Genomic DNA, 12,425 nt, shown 5'->3' on the forward strand with positions numbered 1-12,425 from the left:
ATTTCCAAGACGCCTATGATTAGAGTGGTCTTGTGTGTCAACATAATTGACCATTATATTTTCACCCTGGTTGGTTACCCACGTCACATAGGATTTGAGAATAACATTACTCATAAAGACAGGTGAAGATGCATATTTATGTGATTTTATTTGGCGATTGGGATTTATTCATTTATGGGTTATCCTAAATTATATTTCGAACTTTGACCACATGATAATATTTTATTTCAAATTTATAAATATTACAAATATAGTATGCATTCATCTCCATTGTGTGCTTAATAGTTCGAGTGAGTTTTTACAATTAAAACTAATGTTTAATACAAGAATCTAATTTGGTATTGAAAGATTGATAAAGAATGAAGTTGATGTATCTGTTGAAAAGAAAGATACTATTGCAGATTGGCTTCAATTGTCTGGTAATTTTAAATCGAGCTATTAAGTGAATAACGAATATAAATACTATAAGTTATGTCAGTAAATCTATACTATATTAAAAAAAAATCAAGATTTCAATTTTAAAATTAATTTCAAATTGATTTCAAAATTGCATGGTAATTTTGTAGTCATAATAAAATTGAAAGTTTATTATATATATATATATATATATATATATATATATATATATATATATATATATATATATATATATGGAGAGGTTCAAGAAAGAACCACTAAATAAACGAAGAACGAATGACCATTTTCAACCATTCAATATATTGTTTTTCTTTATCTTCTTATTTCTTTCTAAAATTGTGAAATTCGACTAATTATAAAATATTGTATTCAATATGCATATCAAATAAAAGGTCATGATAAGAGCTATAATTTGATACTCCCTCCGTCCCGTAAGAGTGTATCACATAAGGGATGATGCGGGTTTTAAAAAAAAAGTTGGTAGATAAAGTGTTGAGTGGAAATGAGTGGTTGTGGTTGTGGTTGTGGTTGAATTGGTTGTGCAGTAATGTAGAAATGAATGGTTGTAGTTAAAAGGAAAAACTGAGGCCATGTCCCAAAATGGAAGTGATACGATACACTTTTATGAGACGGACGAAAATGGAAAAATATGATACACTCTTACGGGACGGAGGGAGTATATTTTAGAAACAATAGGGCCGAATGGCCCTATTGAGCATACAAAATCAAAATTTAGCCCTAAATCTAAAAACATCAAAATTTAGCCATTAATTAGGTGGAATGCCTAATTTGCCCTTTCTACCCATCGCACTGCAGTTCTTCGATTTGGCCCAATCGCTCTGGCGCTCCTCGATTTGTTCCGGCGTAGTTTCGCAGACGCAGACGGAGGGCTCTCATATAGAGCGACCGTGGCTGCTAGCGCGGTGGAGAAAGTGAGCTGCGCCGCTGAGGCCGAGGAAGCGGGAGCGATTGCTGGGGCTCTGGTCGCCAAGCAAAGGCGTAGTGTCGACGGTGGCTGCCGCCGTGGGCGACGATGGGCTCTCGTTGTTCGACGACATCGTTTCGATTGGGGGAATTTCGAGTTTCTGATTTTTTCTAATTTTTTTGGGCGTGTCTGGGATGATTTTTTGGATCTGATCTGATGAGGCGGCGGCGGTGGATCTGATCTGATCGTTGCGCCGCCTCCTCCATCGGCAGATCTGATCTCCGCCTCCTTCGATTTCAGCCATCAACAGATCTGATCTGATCTGATTTGTGCTGCACGTATGGCACTTATGACACTATTAGTGCCATAAGTGCCATAAGTGCACACTTCCCCATAGGGTTTAGAAATTCATTTAGTGTTTAGATTATCCATTTGGGGTTTAGATGTTCCATTTAGGATTTTGATGTTCCATTTAGGGTTTAAATGATGTTGTTGTTTCTGTATTTGTGTTGCACGTATGACACTTATGGCACTATTAGTGCCATAAGTGCCCAAATGACCATTTTACTTAGTTTTATTTTGAATTTCCGTTGGCACTTTTGACACTATTAGTGCCATAAGTGCCTAACCCGACCTGGCACGCGACCCGCGTGCCTGATCCTACCCGGTCCGCCTCATTAAGGGTAAAAATGTCCAAATCAATAAAAATGGCCAAATTTTGTGTTTTTTCAATGTGTGGCCATAAATTGTGTTTTATGCTTCATTTTGGCTACTTCAAAATTTTACTCTATATTTTATGTAAATATTTGATTTAAAATGTCAAGTTTATATATTTATTTAAATATTAAAATTTTTAAAAATTCTCTCATCTCTTGTCTTTTTTTTTGAATAAATTTATTTTTCAATCTTTTTTATTCTTATTTTTATTTTGTAACTTTTTTTTTACCTTTTCATAATATCAATTATTATTATTATAAATTCTTTTTTATTTTTCAATATTCAGTTTAAATTAAATTTTAATTATATTTATAAATATGATAATTGAATTGATATCTATTTTGTATAAATATAGAAATATAAAAATGTTCCCGTGCATTACATGCTAGTTTGTAGTATTAAAAAGTTACCATGTGGTCATAGTTCAAATTATAATTTAAAAATAAGCTTTTATTTATGTATTTATTATTTTTTTTGGGGTAGGGGGTGGGAGACATAGGATGTGTGAAAAATAATGAAGTTACACAGTTGATAGATTTTGCTCTGAGTTTTTTTAGATCTGGGCATTAACTAATTACACTGTGTTCTTAAATTGGCTCGGAAGAAAGCAGGTCATGTTCATTGTCTCCACTGTTTAAATCACCTGCTGCTTTCATTCTTTCATTAGTAGATAGAACTCGTCTCTCCGGGATCTGCGGAAAAAAAGATTATTGTCAATTCATGCTACAATTGTTTCCTGTTAGATTGTCGTATTTGTGGATTCCAGCCGATTCTATTCATTCATGTTATGTGAATAAAATTTCTATTTACAACTAATGATATTTTTAATAATAGATTATACACTCTCCGTCTCACAAAAACATGAATATTTGTAAGTGGCATGAGTTTTAAGAAAATATTAGATAAAAATATTGTGAATGAAAAATAAGTCTCACTTTATGAAAAGTAGAGATTAAAAGTAAAAGGATTATGATGAGATAGTGTACAAAAATAGAAATATTCATGTTTTTGTGAGATGTTTCAAAATGATAAAAAAAATCATATTTTTGTGAGACGGAATGAAGTTTTTTTTTTTTTAAATATTACTCCCTTCGTCCACGAAAGAACTTCTTAGGAGGGAGTGACACAAATTTTAAGAAAAAAGTTGTTAAGTGTGAGAAAAAGTTGAGTGTATTGAGACAAATGTAAAGATACTGTAATTAGTACGAGAGTGATGAAAAGTGAAAAGTAAGTGGTGGACATTAGGGATGTCAATCGTACTAGCCCACTTGGTTTCAGGCTAGTCTATTTGGTTTCGGGTTATTTTCGTTTCGGGCTAGTCGATTTTTTTATTTTTCGGGCTATTTTTTTTTACTCTAAGCCTAACCCACTCGGTTTCAGGCCAGCCCGTTTGGGCCTGCAAGTTTACGATTTCTTATGTTTAATTTTTTATAGATAATCATATTTTTGTAATAAAAATATGTCGTGTTTTTTAAACCAAGACATTTCACCTTATTTTAACGTAAGTTTACATAATATATAACTTTAACTTCATTTCCGATAAAATTCGTACATAGATTTAACATAAATTACTATCTTTCTTTTACTTTTATATCATAGATATTTGTTTTTAATGATTGGAAAAAATCAAAACATATTCTACAAGCATCAAAATGTTATTATTGAATTAAAAAGTAAAGTATTAAATTTTAAAAATCAATTATTAAGAAAGTGTTTGGTTAATCGGGCCAACCCTATCGGGCTCGGGCTATTTTTGGTCTGGGCTATTCGGGCTAACTTTTTTTTTTCTGACTAAAATTTTCAGCCCTAACCCTCATTTTTTATCGGTCTATTTGGGTTGACCCGTCGATTTTGAGCTTTTTTGACATCTCTAGTGGGTATAGTCCAAAAATAGGTAGGAAATTCTTTTGTATGCGTCCCAAAAACAAAAAATAGGAAATTCTTTTGTGGACGGAATTGAATATTTTTCTATATAAAAAGTATCATTTGTATTTAGAAAAATACTACTCCCTCCGTCCATGAAAAAGTGTTCCATTTAAGGTTCGACACGAGTTTTAAGAAAGTTGTTAAAATAGATGTAAGTGGGGTAAAAATAAATTTGTAGGGATAATGTTAATGACACTTTTTAAATACTTAATCTTAATTTAACTTTTGAAGTTAATTATTTTACTTAATTGAAATGATTCCATTTAAATTCATAATTGAAATCGATTCATACCCTTAACTTTTACACACAAAATAATTCAAAGAAATAAGCAAAAGTAAAAATAAGCAGTATCACTTTTACACAGCAGACTCAAATCGATAATGAGAATACATTGAATCTTTACAGACTCGGCTTCACCAAACTTCCTAAATTGAAGAAAAAAACTTCATCGAAGAGAACGAAATTGCATACATTCAAATTTGTTATAGCTGAATTTCAAATGAAAATTCGATTTCCCCACTCAAATTCAAAACAAAATTAGTAAATGAACATTTTCGAAAAAAAAAATTGAGTTTGGGGTTGTCGTTTGTCCGGACAGTGAGAGGGAGTCGAAGCTGGGGGCGACCATGGTTGCCGGAATTTCTGAGACAACAAGGAATTGTCGATGTTACCTGAGAACGAAATGGGTGATTTTTGGATCTGGAGTGAGAAATAGAAAAAGCAAGGGATGAAGGGCGACAACGGCGGCAGCGGGTCCTCCTACGGTTGCTGTTTGTTGCGTCGCAGAGAGAGGCGGTTGGTGGGGACGCTCCTCATCGGAAAAAAAGGTAGCGTCGCGTTGTGCATGTGGCTCCTCACCTTGAAAAAAGAGGCGACGATTTGAGAGAGGCGTCACCTTAACGTTTCGGGCTCAGAGGGAAGCGGCGCTTAGGATTTCGGGCTCATAGGGAGGCGGCGATTAGGGGTTTCGGGCTCAGAGGGAGGCTGTAATTTGACGGAGGCGGAAGGAAGCTTGCTTTGAGGGAGGCGGCGCCTTAAGGTGAAGAAGAATGGCGACGGCGGTGAGATCAGAGGCTACGCTTTCAAACGAAGAAGAAGAAGGTTTAGGCGCCGCACCAAATCTAGAAAATAGGTTTTGAGTGAGAATTGATGTTTTTTTTTAGCGAAGTGAGAATTGATGTTGAGTGAGAGAATATTAGAGTTCTTAGTTATTGAGGTGGGTCCTGCAATGACAAATAAAGTAAATACATAAAGTTATAAAAAGTGTAATTATATAAAAAGTGAAACATGGTTCTTTTTTGTGGACAAAAGAAAGAGGGGAAGTAAGACTTTTTTCGTAGACGGGGCGAGTATTAATTATTGTTGAAAATAAGTATCATTTTATGTGTATAGTTTTATTTGTTATTGATAAAGATATTATGTATTGTTAATAAAAGAATTATTTTATTTTAATAAAAATATCATTTATAATTGGATGGAATGGAACGGAACGGTGGCAACGAGTCGGATTGAATCAACTCGTGGAGCTTCGGACTGAAGGGTAAGGGTATAGACTCCTTTATAAGAGACCAACTCTTTCTAATTATGTGATTCCGACATTAATAATCTTGTAAAATTTTCCACCCTTGTTTTTCATATTCTGTAAAGTAAACTATATTCTTATTTTATTTTTTAATTAAATATTATTATACTTTTTCCTCTTAAAACATCTAAAATATCTTGTTGTACTGTTAGTAGAAAAGTCAGAACATGAATAGTTTAATCAAATAATGTATCTTCTATAGTAATTACATACCATGCGTATGACATGTGATACACAAGGTCGGTGCGCCAGTTTACGCCCCTTAGGCCTCAAAAATAGATTATGGCCTCTCCATGTATATATATACTTAGGGATGGCAATGGGCCGGATCTAGATCGGATCTGGCCAATACCAGATTCAGATCCGTTTTCATATATCAGATCCAGATCCGTGGATCTGAAAATTTTGGATTCAAATCCGTCAGATTTGCGGGTCCACGGGTCCAGATCCATGGATCTACTATTTTTAAATTAAATTAAAAAAATTTCACAAAATCAACAACATCTAATTTCCAACATGAAAAATATAACACAAAATACTTTTATCTAATTACTTTTAGTTTTTATTCTTTTGAATATAATTTATTTATTATTTTTAATTTAGTTAATATTATTAGTAAACTAAATATAAAATATAAAATATAAAATAAAACGGATCACGGGTGGGATCTGGGCCGGATCCGGATCTAAAATTTCAAGATCCAGATCCAGATCCGTTTTCAAAACTGAGATCCAGATCCAGATCCGTCGGGTCCAAAAAATTGAGATCCAGATCCGTAACGGATCTGGATCCACGGATCTAGACCGGGTCCAAGATCCACTGCCATCCCTATATATACTCCCTCCGTCCCTGAAATAAGTTCATCTTTTTCCATTTTGGGACGTCCCCCGAATAAGTTCATCTTTCTTTCTTTCTATTTTTGGACAACTACTCCACCACTAATAATACTTTATTTATTCTTACTTTTCACTTTTTCACCACTCTCAATACTAATTATAACACTTTTTCACTTTTTCACCACTCCCAATACTAGTTATAACATATTTTTTCCACTATCAATACACTTTACCATTTTTCTTAAAACTCGTGCCGTCCCCAAAGAGGAACTTATTTTGGGGACGGAGGATATATATATATATATATATGGTGCGGTTATAGTGAGAACCACAATTATCGTGAGAACATAAGAACCAATAAAATTACTGCATCTGCTATACAAATTAATGCATCCGCTATTAAATTTAATGCATCCGAAAAAAATAATTTTTTTGCTCCCTTCAGGATTCGAACCCAGCACCTGTATCCATCCACCAAGATGATGCATCCACCGTAGATCTTGATGATCGAATGGCTTAAAATGGTTCTCCGTTCTTATTTTATTAGTGGTTCTTATTTGAACTTCTCCATATATATATATATATATATATATATATATATATATATATATATATAAATATAGGGAATGACTAAAATAAGAGCATTTCTTAAGGTATAAAATAAGAATCATTTGCAGCCCTTAGATCATCAAGATCTACGGTTGATTCGTAATCCTGTTGGATGGATTTATGGTCCTGAGTTCGAATCCCAAAGTTAGCACAAATTTATTTTTCACAATTCATACCTTTATACAGCGAATTCATACGTTATCTACATAAAATTCATACATTAAAAATTGCTCTTATTTTTTATTTTAAGATGTGCTCTCACGGTAGCCCACCATATATATATATATATATATATATATATATATATATATATATTTCTATCTTATTTGCATACATTATTATTTATGTGAAATTTTATAAGTGTTAGGAACATCAAGCGGCGAGGTCTAGAATTTTATAAGCATTAGAGACACCAAGCGATGTGAATTTCTATATATAAATAGTAAGGTTTAGAATTTAAATTTCATTGCTCTCTATTCCTTAAGTCAAAAAATGGGTAGCCATAATAATTTTAAACTCAAAGTACGTAAAATTTTGTAACTAATAATTGGTAGTTCAAATTTGAACCACACAATATATGTACATAGTGCAATAAGAGTGTGACACGTGACATAGACTTTCCAAGGAAAAATACACGTAAAGGTAAAATAAGAATGAAATTTTTAGAAATTAAAAAAAAATATTATTGAAATATTTCTGCCGCCATAATTATGTATATAATTGAATACAAATATGCATATATACATAAACTCCTATATGTATAACATTACACACAAATATGCATAACACTATGCGACCCCTCAATTACCTCTATTGTTGCTCGCGGGCGTCATAATTATGCATATACATAAGCACATATATGCATAATGTTACATACAAATATGTATAGCACTATGCAACCCGTCAAGTGACTACTTGACGGGTCGCATAGTCATATTCATATAATTGAACACAAATATGCATATACATAAACATATATATGCATATCGTTACACACAAATATGCATAATACTATGCAGCGTGTCAGGTGACCAGCGGCGAGAGGCACCTGACGGATCGCATAATCTCATGCATATTTGTATGCAACACCACGCATATATGTGTTTATGCTTATGTATATTTGTGTTCAATTATATGCATAATTATGGTGGCGGTAGTGCGAAACAAATTTTCGACAATAAAGTTTAAAAAAAAACAATAATTATTATTATTATTATTTAATTTTAAAAAATTTATTCCTATTTTACCCTTGCCTATATTTTGCCTTGGAAGGCATCTGCCACGTGTCACATGCTTAGTGCGCCATGTAGATGAAAGATATGTTCTAGGTTGGGTTATAGTGAAAACTGCAATTTAAAATGAGAACGGAGAACACTGCACTGCCATGTAAAGTTACTGCATTCACTGTACAGTTAATTGCATTCGGAAAAAATGAAAGAAAATAAAAATTTCGTTCCCTCCAGGATTCGAATTCAGATGGTGCATCCATCCACCAAAATGATGCATCCACTATTGATATTCATGATCCAAGGATTGAGGATGGTTCTTTGTTCACATTTTAAATCTCGGTTCCTTCCCTCTCTCTCTCTCTATATATGTATACATTTATTTGTTGGGGCTACACTTTTTTTTTGAATAAATTTTCTTTTTAGCTTTTCTTTGCAAGAAATGGTCTAATTCTAACAAATATATTTACCTAATGAATAAATAGGGATGCCAATTAAGGAAATGGGTCCAGTACGAGATAAAATTTAAAAAATTCGTAATGAATAAGACATATATACTGATGAACAGGGCCGTATATACTGATGAACAATGCAGTATATGCTGTTGAATAACAAAATTTAAAATATTCTACTCCCTCCGGGATTCGAACCCTGTGAAAAAAAATCACCCTCCAGATACAATATCAGCCATAGGATTGATAAAATAAACGCACCAAATCGTGCCCTAGATCTCACTAAAATTAGGGGGTCTCATTGGAGCGGCCCCCTATATATATATATTTATGTGTGTGTGTGTGTGTGTGTATGTATGTATGTATGTATGAAAATAAATGATATATTACAAACAATATTTTTAATAATAGAAAATGGCACTTTAAATGCGTGTAAATGATACTTTCAAATGGACGAGAAATGATACTTCATGCGCTGATGTGAGTATACTTTATTATAATTGGTATTACCAACCAAGTATCATTTCTCGTCCATTTGAAAGTATCATTTACATGCATTTAAAGTGTCATTTTCTATTATTAAAAATATTGTTTGTAATGCATCATTTATTTTCATACAAAGTATTATTTGATTTTATAAAAAATACTATCTTTTACAAAGTATCCGAAGATGAGTAAAATGTGGAATTATTGATATCGTGACACGTGTAGCTGCAACACTGATGGTAAGGGCGGAATTTGACAGTGCTGATGGCAGCAAAGTAATTTCTATTATCGAAGGGGTTAGACAATATCCTGGGTCGTAGCGCTGAGATACATGAGCGAAACAAAGGCATATAGAACTCCAGGGCTGTATTGCACAGCTCTGATCGGACACACTGCTAGATGAGGCGACATAAGACCCGACAAGAATCACAGATTACTGAACACTTGGGGTCCCACTAGTCGTTAGCCAGTACATGAGGGACATGTGTTTTGTATAGGAAAAGACATAAATACCCCTCTCCCCGATTTAACCCTCTATTTATATGTCGACCTATTGTATTTCAATCCCTTCTTACGCATTGATATTCAATAGAACAATTCATTTCCTCTCGACTATTTAAAAACCGGTGAATACTTTGATTCTCGACCATAGGATCTAAGCATATTGATCTTTAACTCATCAACTGGCGCCATCTGTGGGAAATCAGAGTCTAAGACGTGAGATATTACCATTTTCGAGAGAGAAGTTCATGATAAACCATTTTCCGGGATGCCCAATAGAGTCTTATGATTCCATGTTTTCGAATCTGGGCTAGAAAGTGTGTTAGAGCTTCGAGGGAATTCTTATTATGGTTATTGGGAGTGGATTTCGTTTACAGATCTTTATCGCTCAAGTTCATGCTGGATATTTCCATTTTTCATGATTTCACTCGAATTTACTTACTCATTGTGTATTGCATCAAAATCAAAGGGAGTCGTTGCCTGTGTGCACGGCTATAACATCAAAGGGAGTCGTTGCCTGCATGCACGGCTGTAACACTAAAGGGAGTCGTTGCCTGCGAGCACGGTTGTAACACCAAAGGGAATCGTTGCCTGTGGGCACGGCTATAACATCAAAGGGAGTCGTTGCCTGCGTGCACAGCTGTAACATCAAAGGGAGTTGTTGCCTGCGGGCACGACTGTAATATCAAAGGGAGTCGTTGCCTGCACGCACGATTGGAAAGTCAAAGGGTGTTAGGTCCGGAGGGTCTGGAATAGGTGTATGGGGGGGGGGGGGGAGGGGGAGGGGGGGAAATACACCTATAGGCTATTTTTGTCAAGATCTCAATACAGAGATCAAAAGCGAAACTACAAACACAAACTCAGACTCCTATTTACTGAAAAGAGTTTTGACCAAAACAGGGTTGACGACTGATACTGAAAAACTCTTCAGTAAGGAGTTATCAGTTAAGTCACAAGAACTAAACTAATACACGTAAGACTTCAGTCGAGTTTGATAAACAGAGATGTTATAAATCTCACTGACTATCAGAGGACAAATCAGTCAGACTGATAACACACGCAGCGGAAAACTTTTATTTCGCAATAGCCTTTTGGATAGAGCACGTCGTTAGTCTTAAGTTTCTCTTTGCAATTAATTAGTTTTCAGTTTAAGAGAGGAAGAGCACAAGTAAGAAGTTAAATACTGAAAGCTGTAAATAACATAGAGATTTTTACGTGGTTCGGTTAATCAGACCAACAACTTCACTTTGCAAGTGCTTACGGGTGCACTGCAAACCGCAATGTGTGCTTGCGGGTGCACACAACCGAAACAACTGAAGATCCAATCTTCAGTACCAACACACCTTGTTGGATTTCTCACTCTTAGCACGAACTGGCACTAGGACCTCACGGAGACAGAGTACCTTCCTGAACTCCTTTGCAACTCAAACACTCGATTCTATCGGTCGAAGGGAGGTTTGAAATCTTGCCAACTGAACTTCAAAGAACAAGTTCTTTGGAGTTAATTTGACCTAGGCTTTGGATAATCAAGGTTTGCCTAAGGTCTAAGAGAATTTATGTAATCAGCAGTGACTGATTTTTAGCTTTGGGATTCTCTTCTTCGATTCAAGCTTTGGCGAATTTGAGCTTTGGCTGAGAAGCAATTTTGGCAGAGCTTCAGCTTATGTTGTTGAATCGGTGAAATTTGAAGTGATCCTCGAGCGCTATTTATAGGAGAAGTCTTGAATAGATCCATTGTCTGAGAAGGTCTTCAAGATTTCTTCCGTTAGAGAGTAATTTGAACTTGGGTTGAGGCTTCAATCTTCGAGGTTCCTTGTTTGGTGAGAACGGCTATGTTGAAGAGCAGGAGATGCGACATCTCTGATAAAAGTAGTCACCAAATAGGAATGACCTCTGCAGATAAAGGACGATCCTGAGATCTCTGCATTTAATGCGGCTGTACTTCTGGAGTACGTTGCTTCCTTTGAACATTGGAGGTTCAGTCCGAGGAAGAATGTTTAACTGATACTTGACTTTAGTATCAGTCCGCTGATTCCACGTGGCTCGCATTAAGTAATCAATTCAAGACTGATTCTTCGACTGTTGCTTCAGTTGGTAACTTCAGTCTTCAGTCTTCAGCCCTTCGTTCTTTAGTCTTCAGTCTTCAGAACAACAACTAAACTAGAAAAAGAACTCTAACACTTGAGTTCGAGCAGTTCTAGTCTATTACAAATGAAACATTTGGATTTTGGTATCATCAAACCAAGGATTAGGATATTCCATTAAGTTCCCAACAATTTCCCCATTTTTGATGATGCCAAAACCACACAATAGTTCTAAGCAAAACAAAAAACTGAACTCAGAGCACAAGTTCTAAAATAGGGTGAATACTATTCCCCCTTAACAATAGAGCCTAAACTTAGAGAAAGAACACAACTGTTCAAAAATAGAACAAGGACAAGACAGAAAAATATTAATTAGAGCCTGGACAAAAAGTCATTGTCTTCAGGTTGAGATCAAAAGAAGTTCTTTTCATTAAAAGAAAGACTGATGAGACATCAGTCAAGGTACAGGGCAAGACTTACACAGGAGTAAAAACAACAAAACAAAACACATGGACTCCAGCAGATTCAAAATCTTATCATAAATACCTCGCATCTTTGCGGATGATACACGCCCATTGAAAACCGGGACACGCAAGTAGATGAACGGAATAGAACCAGGCCGAAACCCAATGAGAGGCTGCAACCTGTGTTTCCTGGCAGTCG

Source organism: Salvia miltiorrhiza, chromosome 4, assembly GCF_028751815.1.
Source record: "Salvia miltiorrhiza cultivar Shanhuang (shh) chromosome 4, IMPLAD_Smil_shh, whole genome shotgun sequence".
Classification (NCBI taxonomy): Eukaryota; Viridiplantae; Streptophyta; class Magnoliopsida; order Lamiales; family Lamiaceae; genus Salvia; species Salvia miltiorrhiza.